This window comes from Saccopteryx leptura, chromosome 1, assembly GCF_036850995.1.
Source record: "Saccopteryx leptura isolate mSacLep1 chromosome 1, mSacLep1_pri_phased_curated, whole genome shotgun sequence".
In the NCBI taxonomy this organism is placed as follows: domain Eukaryota; kingdom Metazoa; phylum Chordata; class Mammalia; order Chiroptera; family Emballonuridae; genus Saccopteryx; species Saccopteryx leptura.
The window spans coordinates 316037753-316052124 of NC_089503.1; the positions used below are offsets into that span (position 1 = coordinate 316037753).

Consider the following 14372-nt stretch of genomic DNA (forward strand, 5'->3'; position numbering starts at 1 on the left):
AGGGACACTTAGGGAGAAGAAGGAGACACAAGTCTGCTCTCTCGATAATAAAGAAATAAGCAACTCTAGAATATAATGTCAAATCCAAGTCTAAAGAGGAAAACAGAACAGGGCAAAGGAAGAGAATGAAGGGGAGACCATTGTAGATGGTTGAGAGAAGGACATACTCACCTCCAACTGGTCCCTCTGCCCAGACACCCTCTCCACCTCTGGTACACCCTGGCCTGCAGCTCAAGTGGACTTACTTAACCCAGGACTCTGGTGGACCTCATCAGTCCACTCCCTCTTCCAGACTCAAGTCACCAGGAAGGTTCCTCACCTGATCTGTTCCATTTTAACACTGTCTCTGGGACTCAGGAGGCTTAGCTTCAAATACGCACCGTGATGGGGGTAGGGGTGGAGAGACGGGTTAGTACTGAATACAGGCAAAAATACTTGCACAATTGCATTTCAAAACTTTCAATCACTACCTGTGAACACACAAGAACCAGTAACCATCACCACCGGGACACCAGTCAGGCCTCCTGGCCCCTAGCAGCACGAGGTTTCCTGGCTACTACCCAGTGCTGACTGGACTGTTAATCCTGCCTGAGAACTGGTAGTCCAGGAGCCACCCCCCACCCTAATACAGTGTCACAAGGGAGACAGTATGTGCCTTTTTAAATGAAGGGTGAAAAGAACCCCATTTTAGATGCGCAGAGGTGTGGGACCTGGGGCGCTAGATGTGGGGTGCTGGATATTTCCACCAGAGCCATACTTCTCAAAATTGGCAGAGCTTGGGGGTCACCTGGATGGCTTGTTAAAACCCAGATCCCTGAGCCCCCTCCCCAGATTCTGTAAGTCTGGATCGGTAGCAAGAACTGGAATTTCTAACCAGTTCAGGGCGATGCCAGTGGAGCGAGTCTCACCATAGCCCTGGGCTATTTAGATGCTAGAAGCGTTTGTTTGCGGCATCTGTCCCCTAGTCCAGGACCCCGACGGAGTCTGAAGGTCCGATTTCTCCCCCGCAGCTCCCAGAGCTCTACACAGGCCAGGGCTTGGGGAGGGGGCGCTCAGAGGACATTAGAGGACCGCCCAGGGGTGGGTTGCTGGCCGGAGAGCCGAACTGGGCCACCAGGGTGAGCGGGGACGCCCTCTTCCTCCGCAGTCACCTCCTACAGCCTGCGCAGAGCACCGGGGTGGGGAGTCCCGGGAGGGCACTTCAGTCCCCGGTTCCTAGATCGGGCGGGTCCTGCCCCCCGGCGGGTCCTGCCCCCGGCTGGCCCTGGTCGGTGGGCGTGCCCGCGGCCCCGCTCGCGGTGTCCCCGCAGCCCGGGGTCCCGGTGGCCGCCGCCTAGCAGAGAGCCCTGCGCCGGCCCGGGGGGCGGGGCGGGAGGGGCGGGGCCTCCGCGGCCCCAGTCCTCGGGCCCGGGGCTCCGGCTCTGCGCGTTGGCGGCGGCGGCGGCGGTGGCGCTGGGACCGAGGTGAGCGGCAGCGACGGGTCTTGGAGGACCCGCTTGGGGAAGGGACAGGGTGGGCTGAAGGCGACCCTCACGCCGCGGTGGAAGGCGGAAGCCTGGGGCGGCGCCCGCGGAGTGGCGAGTGAGTGTGTGTTTGGGGGGGGGCCCGCGCGCGCGCGCGTGTGTGTGTTTGTGTGTGCGCGCGCGTCTGTGTCGCGCCGAATGCGGAGACTGGGGTGGGGTAGGGGTCCACCCTCTCTCTCCTGGTATCTCCCGGGACCTTCCCAGCTCATCCTCTCGCACAGTCTCTCTCTCGCCGCCCGCCCCGCCCCCTTTCCTTACCTGTCTCTGAGTTTCTCTGAGTCTCCGTGGGTGGGTGTCTGCCTGTCTGTCCAGCCGCTTGTCCGGCGCCTCGTTCCCTGATCTTCCTCCCTGACACTGCCCGCTCCGCATGCAGCTCTCCCTCCCTTTCCATTGCCCCCATACCTAGAGCAAACAAAGATGGTGAGGGAGAGAGACTCCTTTAGGAGTCTGTCCTGGCTCAGCGTGGGGCCCCACCCCTCTGGCCTCTGGCCTGGGCCTCCCTCCACCTTCCTGCAGGGAGCAGGCCCTGCGGAGGGTGGGGTGGGTTTGGGGCAGCAGGCACATCTGAGGGCAGAGGCCTCAGGGCTGGAGCATGGGTGAGTGGGTGCCCTCAGAGCCTGGGAACATTCCCCCCCACACACACACACACACACACTGGGCATATCTGCCTGGTCAGGGATCTCCGCTTCTGGCAAAATCAGGTCATGCACTAGACCCTGTTCACACGAGTGGGATGTGATGCTTTCTAAGATTTTTTTCCTAATGGAGAAGGTTCGGAGAATTTGCTGGGCTGGAGGAGGGTCACTGGCCCCTGGGTCATGGGGTGTGGTCAGCTCTGTGGGCCAGGCCACTTCCTGTGGGCAGCTTCCATTTCCCCATCCCTGGCCTGGGCAGCAGTGAGATCTGTGTGCTGCTGCCCTGAGGACCACATGAAATGGCCATCGCTGTCCAGGTGATTAGTAACACTCTCAGGGAGAGCCTGGCTATACCCCGGTTCCCCAGGATCCCAAAGGCTGTTGCTCCCTGGACTGTATCTGGAGGGGGAGGGACTCCCTCAGCCCTCCTGCACCCAGCCCAGCCAGAGAACCCTTCCTGGAGGAGATGAGCTAGGGGCTCTGAAAGTGGGGGTCGGGGACCACTGGATTGTCTTCTTTAATGACAGAGCTTGACAAAATGCTTCTTTCTTGGTTTCTGTCCTGACCTTTAATGGTGGCACCAGGAGTCTGCATTTTTACAATTCACCTCCATTCTGATGCACATTCAAGTTCAAACCCCACTGGGAAGCCCTGCTGGGTGGTGGTATTGGATGATGGGACAAGGTCATATAGCTCCCTCTGGCTGGCAGGCAGTGGGCTGGACCCAAGAGGAACTTATTCGAGGGGCCACAGCTCTGCTGTGTGCCTAGGTAAGCCACTCCCCCTCTCTGAGCCCAAATCCCCATCAATCAGAGGATGTTAAAGCCTCTCAAGGGGTTTTCCTGCCAAATGGTCTGGGATTCTGAGCCCTTAGTTTAAATTGATTTAAAATGTGTTGAGGTGGGGGGACTGGAGTTGGTCTATAGAGTCAGGAAGACCTGGGCTAGCATCCAAGGCCACCACTGGCTGGCTGTGTGGCCCTGGGCAAGTCACTTTGTTTCTCCGGGCCTCAGTTTCTCATCCAAAAACTGGGAATCATAGTACCCACCCCTTCTGGGTGGTGGAGGCACAATGCCCAACACCTCACAAGCCTGTCACGAATGTGGGCACACCAGCTACAAGAGTGGTTGGCATTGCATGCATATCCGGCTATTTTAACTGTCTGGGGGTGGGGGTAGTAGTCTCATGGACTTAATTTCTCATCAGCAGGGAAAGCGGTCTGTGCAGAAACATTTGTTAGCTAATGGATTTTTTTGTTTGTTTGTTTGTTTCTAATGGATGGCTTAAAAGGCCCAGGGATGGTTGAGGGGAGTTGCCTGGTCAGAGGCGGATGGCACTTTGTGGGAGCTGGCTGGGCTTCTGGGCCAGCTCTCTTGCTCAAAGCAGGCACCGGGAGATGGCACCCTTGTGTCCCAGGAGACTGTCAGCAGAGTCAGGAGAACAGAAACCCAGGAGGGGTTGGGCAAGGAGATGGAGGAGAAAGCCCGGGCCCTCCCCAGTTACCCTACGTTGTGGGTGTTTGTGGATGTGAACGAAGTCCACTTCCAGGACGTCTGGGAGGAGAGCAGAGCTCTCAAGAGGTGCCCAGACAGGCACAGGGAAAGTCATCCATTCACTCACTCGTTCACTGCCCTTTCTAGGCCTGGCAAGTGGCAAGGGCATCCCCAGTGAGGCCAAGACACCCACACAGAAAGGGGGAAGGCCACAGACGCGATCTGGATGGGGAGCTCCTGGGAGAGATGGTAACATCGGTGGTCCTCGGAGTCAAAGAGCAGATCAGGAGAGCTGCTTTAGGGTCAGGAAGCCCAGGTGGTCCACAGGGGTTCAGGGGCTGAGTAGGACCAGCCATCTCCTGGGGAGTGAGAGTCGGAGGATACAAATTAGAACCTTGGGCTGTTGTAAAGACTTGGGTTAGTGCAAAAATGAGGTGGCTTCCCAGTGACAATACAACCCCCTTTTCTTTTAACCACATCCCTCTTTTATGTCTTAAAATCAAATCTTGCCGAGGGAGCACCTAGTGGGATGGGGGTTTTGAAGTCTGTGTGTGAGCATGGTTCTAGGGACACCTATAGAACTTGGCTCTGACCTCAGACGCTGAGATCTGGGTGTCCCAGAGGAAGAGCCAGCAGGGCCAGGGAATGGCTACAAATGCTGGGGACCCCTGAGTCAGGTCCACTGTTATAAATCTCAGCAGCACTATTTAGCAGCTCTGTGGCCTTAGAAAGCTGCCTAACCTCTCTGAACATCAGTTCTCTTGTTTGCAAAGTAGGGACTGGAATAAAGCTTTTAGGTGACTAAGAGCATGGGTTCTAAAGCCAGGCTGCTTGGGTTTGAATCCTTGCCCCACTCTGTCCAGCTGTGTGACTTTGGTAAGTTACCAAACCTCTGTCTGCCTCGGTTTTTACATCTATAAAGTGGTGATAATTGCAACACTTACTGCATAAGATTGTTGTGAGAATTAGGTGGCTTCGTGTAAGCTGCTTAGGACAGGACAGCGCCCTCTGGTCTTGTTGTAAGGGTGGGGGTGGGAGGAGTGCCTGACATGGTCTTACAGGGACAGTGCTGCGTGCGGTTCCTGAGATAGGCTGGCCTGGCACTGGACCTGTGTCACTATCACTGTTAGTGTTATATCCACTTCTGGGGACATGAGAGGACATGCACAGGACCACTCAGTGCCTGGCACAGGAGACCCTCAGCTGATGTGGTATTCGTCTCCCCTCCTGGCAGAGCCGTGGGGACAGAATGGAGTTGACCACTGTATCACCACTGACTGCCTGCCTGCTGGCCAGGTGGAGAGCACCCAGGCCAGGCCCCTTCTGAAAAGATCCTCGAGAAAATATCTGCAGTTCATTTCAGCTCAGAGTATCGCTCTCCTTCATTATGACTGAAAGCCTGGGTTTATCACTGGAAAGTAAGCACCTACTGTGTGCCAGGTCCTGTGTGCTGACTCCCCCCAGCACCGCCCCACTCCCTCCCCCACCCCTCACCAGCCCGGGGGTGATCGTGGCAAGGCCAGTCAGCAGGAGGGCAAATTGAGGCTCAGAGAGCCCAAATGGCTGCCCAGAAACCCAGAGAGCAAGGGACTGGGCAGGGGCTCTGACCCCAGGTCTCTGGCAGGTGTGCAGGCTACCATGCTTATGTCTGAAGGTGAGGGGACGTCATCAAGACATCTCACCATCAACAACCACCTCCTCCTCTGACCCCGACGGAAGTCTGTTCATTTTCTGGGAAGGTTCTTAGGGTTTTGCTTTTCTGTGCCATGAACTGGGCTGGTAAAAGCCCTTCTTTGTGTCACCAAAGCAGTTTCCTTGGCAAGACCCATCAGCCTGGAGCTCCAGAGAGAACCCAGGAAAGACTCAGGGAGAGGGCGGCCCTCATTCAGCACCAGGCCTGGCACATGGCAAGGGCATCCCCAGTGAGGCCAAGACACCCACGCAGAAAGGGGGAAGGCCACAGACGCGATCTGGACGTTCTGGTCCTGTTTCCGCCACTTACACCCCTTTGAGTCTTACCTTCCTTTGAGTCTGAGGGGCTTACTCTGTGCTTCAGTTTTCAAATCCGTGAAATAGGAAGTTGTTTTTTATTTAAAGTTGATCTTAGAGGAATGGAGAAAGAAAGAGGGAGAGAGAAACATTGACTTATTGTTTCATTCATTTATGCCAGTGGTAGTCAACCTGGTCCCTATAGCCCACTAGTGGGCGTTCCAGCTTTCATGGTGGGCGGTAGCGGAGCAACCAAAGTATAAATAAAAAGATAGATTTAACTATAGTAAGTTGTTTTATAAAGATTTATTTTGCCAAACAGCGAAAAATCCGACATAAAGTACTTGGTAAGTTATTATTATTATTATTATTATATGCTTCAACTTGCTGTAACTCTGCTTTATAAATTTTATAAAGTAAAGTTGCTTCCCTACTTTATAAATCACCATTACTGTGGAACCTGTGGGCAGTTAGAAAATTTTACTACTAACAGAGATACAAAAGTGGGTGGTCGGTATAAAAAGGTTGACTACCCCTGATTTATGCAGCCACTGGTTGATTCCTGCTTGTGCCACTACCGGGAGTAGAATCCGCAATCCTGGCACATTGGGATGCCACTCCAGCCAACTGAGCAACCGGGCCAGGCCTGAAATAGGAATCTTTATTTCTACCCTGCTTAGCTCCCAGGGTAAGGTAAAGCTGTGAAATAATTGTCAACATACCATATTTTTCTCTCCATAAGATGCACCTGACCATAAGACACACCTAGGGTTTTAAGGAGAAAAATAAGAAAAAAAATATTCTGAACTAAATGGTGTGTTAAAATATTTAATAAAATACTATATTTTTTGCTCCATAAGATGCACAGGAATTTTCCCCTCCACTTTTGGGGGGAAAGAAGTGTGTTGTATGGAGCAAAAAGTACGGTATATGCAGCCCTCACATTACACGTGAAAGGCATCTTAGAAATTTACATATTTTCCCTCATTTTACCCCTTGAGGCCCTGTATAATCACTGTATGATCCCATTGTACTGATGAGGAAGGCAAGGCACAGAGAGGTCAATATCTTGTCCTAGGTCACACAGCTGGTAATACTTCAATTATGTCTGATTAAAGTAGACTGAGCCTTGGCCAGTTGGCTCAGTGGTAGAGTGTCGGCCTGGCGTGTAGGAGTCCCAGGTTTGATTACTGGCCAGGGCACACAGGAGAAGCGCCCATCTGCTTCTCCACCCCTTTCCCTCTCCTTCCTCTCTGTCTTTCTCTTCCCCTCCCACAGCCAAGGTTCCATTGGAGCAAAGTTGGCCCCGGGCGCTGAGGATGGTTCTGTGGCCTCACCCTCAGGCTCTAGAATGGCTCTGGTTGCAACAGAGCAACGCCCCAGATGGGTGGAGCATCGCCCCCTGGTGGGCATGCCGGGTGGATCCAGGTCGGGCGCATGCGGAAGTCTGTCTGACTGCCTCCAGTTTCCAACTTCAGAAATATAAAGTGGACTGAAAGCCAGCCATTGAGGCCACTTCTTGGTGGATAGACATGCTACCCCCTGCTTGATTATACCCAGTGACAGGGAGCTCACTATCTTATGAAAGCCTATGATTGTTAGTCTCAGACTGGAGTAGGTGGTGGGAGGAACTTGCCTTTGGCCTTGCTGGGTTTGAGGTGCTGGGAGACCCACCCATGAGGAGGTGAGAAGGGTAGTCCCAAGTTTTGCATCACTGACAGCTGGGTCCATCTCATTCCTCCCAGAGATCAAACCTGAGGCTGAGAGAAGAGAAAGCTCTCAACACAGGAGGGGAGACGGCAGGTGCCCAATAAATTCCTGATCAGACCAATCCTGTTTCTAAAGGAAAATTTTAATTGTAAAACCGACATAGCTATGTTGTATAAAGTCTAGAAAATAGACCCCAGTTCTACCTGTAACCTACTCCCCGAACATCATCACTTTTGGGTGTCATTTCCAGTGTTTCTTTTTCAATAAATATATCTCGACAGAACTAGTTTTATACAGTGTCATCACACCACATGTAAAGTTTTGTGTCCAGTTGTAAACACATTAAATGGTCTTTACCACTTAAGGTAATACCACAGGCATGTGTCCTGTTCCTAAATAGTCCAGCAGTTTAGAAACAGCTATGGTGATCTGTCCAGTGGCTGCATAACGTCCTGTCCAAGTGGTGTTTTGGCATTTGTCTTGAGCCATTCCCTTCTCAATGGTGCCTCCAAGTGGACAGTGATGTAAAAAACAGGTGTTGACCCCAAGGTCGTCCCCCAAAGGCCCAGCAGGACAGCTGGTCAGCCCACCAGCCAGTGTGGCCTCTGGCAGGGCCCTTCCTTCTCTGAGTCTCAGGTATCTGATCTGCTATGAATCAGGGGTAAGATCTCCATGTCACAGGGCTGCTGGAGGAGTAGATGAGGGTATATATATGAGGGTAAGATCTCCATGTCACAGGGCTGCTGGAGGAGTAGATGAGGGTATATATATGATGTCATGCATCTGGCACATGGCAGGGAGTTGAAACTCTCCAATTAAATGGAGAGATAAGCGTGGATCTCTGCAGCAGGAACCACGCTTTATGCATTCGCATCCCACCCCAAACATGCTCTATAATGTTTACTGATTTGATTCCTGAAATGTTCTGCCCCCCCCCCCCAAATAGAAGGAGTCTCCATGTGGGCAAGACACTGGCACATTTACACAATCTCATTTTGTCCCCCATGAGTGGGGATCATCAGCTCCATTTTAGAAAGAGGCTCAGAGAGGGTAATGATGGTGCCCAAGATCACACAGTGCAAAGGGGAGAGCCAGGAGTACTTCCTGGAGGAGGTGGCAGCGGCACTGAGCCAGTAGGATGGGTCATTTGACTGGACCAAGGGGCAGAGAGCTGGTGTTCTAGACATGTGAAGAGGAAGTTGGGAACTGTCTGTGGGACAGGGCCAACCCCAGCACCCAGCACAGGGAAAGGCAGTGTGAGTGAGGCTTACAGGGCGTTTGTTGAGCTGAGCTGCCCTGAAGTCACAGCAGGACAGGAATGAGTTAGCTGTCTGGGCTCCTGACCCTACCTCACATCCCACCCAGCCACTTCCTTCTGACCAGGCAGGAAGGGGTGCTTTGCAGGCTTTGAGGCTGCAAGCACCTTCCTGAGGACTGCTCTGTGAGCAGTGATAAAATATTTATCAGAAATGCTGGTAGGTGGGCTTCCCTGCATGGGTTATGGCTGGGGGCAGCTCCTGCCCCAGGACTGCAGCCTCGCTGTGTCCCGCTGAGTCATGGGGAACCCCGTGAGCCACCAGCCTGCACCCTCCTTGCCCCTCTGCCCTTTGGCCACGTGGATGCCTCCTAATGTGTAAGCCATTCAGCTGACCAGAAGGCCAGGGTATCCAGTGCGGTTGGTGCTGAGGGTTCAGAGCTCATGCAGCGGGAGGACGCAGGCCCCAGCCAAGGTCGCAGGCAGAGGAGGCCATAGGGCCCGGATCCCCCTGCACCCGCTCCTGCAGGGTCACACCTTCTTAGTCCTAGCACTGCTCAGCAAGGTAGGTCTGCCTATACCTCCCTAGCAGCGGGACACCGAGGCTCAGAGCAGGATGCGATGGGTCCAGTCTCACAGTGGAGAAATTTTGTTCTCATCTGTCTGACTCCTGCCCTCACTGTGCCCAATGCGGTTCTTGCCCTGAATCAGGGCATGGATGTCTCTACTCCTTGACTCAAAACAGAGCTGTGACTTCAGGTTTATCATTTTGATTTTCAGAGTAACAGCAACAACAACAACAAAAAAAAACAGTAGCAGATGGTGTCTTCCTACTGCCATGTGGCATGGGAGGATGAGCAGGGCTTTCAGATTCCTTTGTTCCCTCATTCATAAAACACTTTCTGGGTGCACAGGCTAAAGGCCTGGGGGCACTTACCTCTGTGGTGGGAGCCCACAGAACCAGAGAGGGCTGGGTTCAGTTACTGATTATTTACGTGCTGTGTGACCTCTAGCAGATTGCTCCGCCTCTCTGAGCCTCAGGGTCTGATTTGAGAATGGGAGGGGATCACACCTATGTCTTTGTTCTCTGTCACATCCTCACATTCATCTGATGGGCATGGATTGGCCTTTGGAATGGGTCTGGTTTCCAGAGAGGCCCCAACAAGCTTTGTGATTGGCTTTCCCAGGAAGTCATCTCCAGCTGGGGCCCCTGGGCCTTTGGATCTGATGATTGAAGGTGGAAGTTTTTTTTTTCTAAACTGAGTTCTGAAGGGACCTGGCCCCTGGAGCCAGTTTGTGCCGGCAGTTGTGAGAGGAAGGTGGCCACACGCAAGCTATTGATGGGAACCCTGTGGATGGCCCTGGTCATCTCTAATCCCGGTTGTCGCCCCCTTCACTGCCCACCCATACACGCAGGTCACATTCCTGCTCTCCTTACGCCTTTCCCTCCCTCCTCTGAGCCTCTCCCTGCTGTTGCTCTGCCACAAATTCTTTTCCTCCCCTTTTCACTTGGGGGCTTTTGTTGGTCTTTCAAACCGCTGCTGGCAGGTGCCCTCCTCTTCCAGGAAGCCTTTCTGGCTTCCACAAGTCCACCCCAGGCAGGGTAGACCAGAGTCTCTCCCATCCCCTCCACCCTGGAGTCTTTGCTCTTGTCTTTGATGCAGCACTAGAAACTCCTACTGGAGTGATCTCCTTCCCTCCTGCCCAGGGCTTCCGGGCCAGGCTCTGCTCCATTCAATTCCAGGTCCCGGGTGGAACTCAAGGCTGGCACCGAGTGGGACTCTGGGTGTCTGGTGAATGAATGAAACTCTGGTGAGTCAGTGAGTGATGAACATCAGTACTGCGGCTTGGTTTTAGGACCTGTGCTAGAGACAGGACTAAACCTATAAGGTGTGCTCCCCATGACCTGTCTCTGGACGGAGCCTCCATTTTCCTGACCTTCCCACGGTGGGTGTTCACCTGGATAGTGGGGAATTAGGATTCTGGGACTGAGGCTGTTGTGAAGGGGGCAGAGCAGAGCTGCAGGGGTCAGGAGGGCTGGCCTCCTAGCCTGAACGCCCCCTGGAGCTGCGTAACCACAAGAGCGAGTCAACCTCTCTGTCAGGCCTCCTGTCTACTCTGCAAACCCAGTATTTATTTGTTTGAGAAAAGTGGGCAGGCAGCAGGCTTGTGTTCATAGGGTGCTCACAGTGGTGTCCTGTTGGGCAGATAAAATGTATTATGCTCACTTTGTTAAAGATAACACGAGGAAGCCGTCGCCCAGGTGATATTAATGTGTGTTGGGGTGGGCTAAAGGCAGGCGGAATCCTTGTAGCCTGGGGCTTGGTTTTGGGATTAAGCCTTTCCTACCCTTTTTGATGTGGGGTGGTGCAATCCAATCATGCCTCAGAAGGTGATTTTGGGTTGGAGATTTCCCTACTTTGTATATTGGATTAAAGGTTGTGAAGCTACACTATAAAATGGGGGCAGAACGGGACTTGGCTTTTGGTTCCTGAGATTAGCATGAGAGAGCAAAGAAAGTAGAGCCAGCAGCGGAAGGCGGCCACGTGGAGAAGGCCAGGAGAAGCAGCCAAGATGGCGGAGTGCTGAGTGAGATGCCAGTTTGTGTAGAGTTTGTATCTGGGATAAGGGAGGAGATGGGGAACTGAGGAGAAGAAGGCTGGTGAGCTAGAAACCTTTGATTCTAGGAAACTCGGATAAGTCAGTGGCTTTGTGAGCACTGAGTGTGACTGGGTTTTGGAGCCCAGTGTGTATTTTTACTTGCCCGCCGGGTGCAAGGTAGGATTAAAGGCTATGGCCCACCAGTTTTTGGCTCCATGGTTTCTTTACCGACTGTCCGAATCCAATGCGAACCTGCATGTGAATGGCCACGATGGCGGTTCCTGGCCTTACATTTGGCGTAGTCTGTGGCAGGATTCGATACAGATCGGCAAGGAGCCTTTGAGTGGTGGAGTAGAGGACTGGCTAGTGTTAGGGTTCCCCATGGCTGTCCTCTTGGGGATCGTAGGCTGGCTGACTTTTACAGCCATGCGTGAGGAAACCGAGAGCTCTGTGGAAGAGGCCGCCCGGGACCTGCAAACCGAGCAGCGGAAGGAGATGGAGCAAACGCAGGAGAAACCGATGCTGACCCTGGAGCTGGAGAAAATGCTGGAGGAGGCCGACCAGGTGTTCGAGATTCGCCTGGAAATGGAGCAAACGCTGGAGGAGGATTCAGAGGTTCGTGAGTTGCAGCTTGCCCTGGATGTTGCAGAGAGCCAGCAGCGGCAGGAGGCCAGGGCTGAGGCTGAGGCTGAAGCTGAGGTCGGGTCCGGAGCTGCAAGGTCTGCGGAGCAGAAGGCAGCAGCGGATGGAGGCTCGAGCCCGGCAGTGCGAGCTGGTGTTTTCAGTTCCTCTTTGGAAGATGAGGAGAATCAAGCTGCAGTTGTGATCTACAGTCTCCAGAAGATGGAAGCCCAGCTGGAAGGAGCACCTACTGCGGCCCCGGTAGGTCTGCGATTTTGGGACATAGGGCTGGACATGCTTTCCGGAGCAGAGATGGAAATGCTGACTGCCATTGCCACGTGCTCCTCTTTGGGACCTGCCCGGACGGCAGGGATGAGGGGGGTGGCTGATGCCCCATGTGCGTGGACTGATTTCCTGGACTATGACCGGAGTGGGCATTTGTTGGATGGACTTACGGATTATGGATTTTGGACAATGTGAAATACCCTGATGGGGGTGGGGGGTGGCTTTGCTGGAAGCACTCCCCTACCCCGGGAAGCTTTTCCCATAGGCCGAGGACATTTTGCGCTTTGGGCAAAGTGCTGAGAGACTGGTGAAGTGTACCTTTGTAATTGTTGAAACTGTATTATTTTTGCTGTTGTAATTTGTGTAATGTTCTAATTTCCTTGCACAGGGATGCCGGTGGTATAGATTGTGGGTAGTAAAGTGAGCATAGGGGTGGATTGTTGGGCAGATAAAATGTATTATGCTCACTTTGTTAAAGATAACACGAGGAAGCCGTCGCCCAGGTGATATTAATGTGTGTTGGGGTGGGCTAAAGGCAGGCGGAATCCTTGTAGCCTGGGGCTTGGTTTTGGGATTAAGCCTTTCCTACCCTTTTTGATGTGGGGTGGTGCAATCCAATCATGCCTCAGAAGGTGACTTTGGGTTGGAGATTTCCCTACTTTGTATATTGGATTAAAGGTTGTGAAGCTACACTATAAAATGGGGGCAAAACGGGACTTGGCTCTTGGTTCCTGAGGTTAGCATGAGAGAGCTGAGAGAGTAGAGCCAGCAGCTAAAGGAGGCCACGTGGAGGAGGCCAGGAGAAGCAGCCAAGATGGCGGAGTGCTGAGTGAGATGCCAGTTTGTGTAGAGTTTGTATCTGGGATAAGGAAGGAGATAGGGAACTGAGGAGAAGAAGGCTGGTGAGCTAGAAACCTTTGATTCTAGGAAACTCGGATAAGTCAGTGGCTTTGTGAGCACTGAGTGTGACTGGGTTTTGGAGCCCAGTGTGTATTTTTACTTGCCCGCCGGGTGCAAGGTAGGATTAAAGGCTATGGCCCATCAGTTTTTGGCTCCGCTGTTTCTTTACCGACTGTCCGAATCCAATGCGAACCTGCATGGGCCGGGCTGCTCTGATGCTGGCCCTGGCCGTGCCTGCTGGCTTTACATGTCCCACTCTGGCCTTATCACACCCAGCACAGAGAAAAGGCTGGAAGGAAATGCACCCAGTGGGTAGCAACAACTTTCTCCGGTAGCTTGTTCCCTCTCCCAACACTTTTGTATTTTTCAAAGTTCCTAGAGTTTATCCAGTGGCTTTGCATCTGTGTTTGAGAGCCTTGTACTAAGCCCTGGGAAACAACTGCCCCAGTGACACAGCCCCTGCCTGCCGGGGCGCTCAGCCTGACCAGGGAGCCTGACGGGACACAGGCGGAAGCCCAGGGGAGGCCCCTGGCCCAGCCTGCAGGCGTGCAGAGGTGGCAGCTTGCTGGAGGGTGGGTTTGCTAGGGGGCAGGTGTGCTAGGTAGGACCAGGAGTGCTGTGTGGCTGGAGACCCAGAGGAGGGGGATGGGGAGAGACCCTGCAAAGACAGGGGCTGAACCAGATCCTGAGTGATTGGGCAGTAGGCTCCTTTTAGAATCAGAATAGCTTCATCCCCTGAGGACATCCCCCACTGGCCTGCCACAGAGATGAGGGGGACTTTGCAGTAAGGAGCCCTTAAGAGAGATCCTTGCTCCAGCCCTGTGAGGAAAGCACGACTGTGTTCCCATTTTACAGAATGGGGAAATTGAGACCAAGCCATAGTGAGTGATGCAGCTGCACTTCAAATCCAGGTCTGTTTGTCCCCAGAGCCCAACTTGGAACAACTGCCCTCTCCTATAGCCCCTGCTTGTCACTGAGCCCCCGGGCCTTGGTTTTGTCATTGTCATTTGCAGAGTGGGGATTAGAAGTGATATTGTAGACTGAACAAGCGCCATTCCTAGAACTAATTCTAAAGCCCACCCCTGAGTCCTCCCTGAGCTCTGTTGTCTATGGTCGGAGCACTGCCCAAGGCGGCTGGTCAGGGAGACAAGACAGAAGCACAGGAGGCATCTTGGGGACAGGGCTCTAAGAAGGACAACCCACAGAAATGGGCAATGCATTTGATTTCACAAGAGCACCGAGCAGCAGCCAGAAGGAGGTCATCACAGACGCAAACCCAGGTGCAGACCCGAGGGAGCGCAGGCAGTGGACTCGAGCGGTGGAGACAAAGTAGGGCAGATCTGAGAGGGCCCCACTCATG

The 14372-nt window shown here is 53.4% G+C and overlaps 1 protein-coding gene across 2 annotated transcripts in view; it reads left to right on the forward strand.

Moving 5' to 3' along the window:
* The first annotated feature begins 1376 nt into the window (after positions 1 to 1376).
* Positions 1377 to 14372, forward strand: part of PRR5 (proline rich 5) — a 54981-nt gene continuing 41985 nt past the window's right edge. The window contains exon 1 of one of the 2 annotated variants that reach the window (XM_066358636.1): positions 1377 to 1463. The gene's annotated coding sequence lies outside the window, so the exon portion shown is untranslated. Of the gene's footprint in view, positions 1464 to 9056; positions 9171 to 14372 lie in introns of those variants that run through there. The other variant, XM_066358637.1, reaches the window with a different exon arrangement.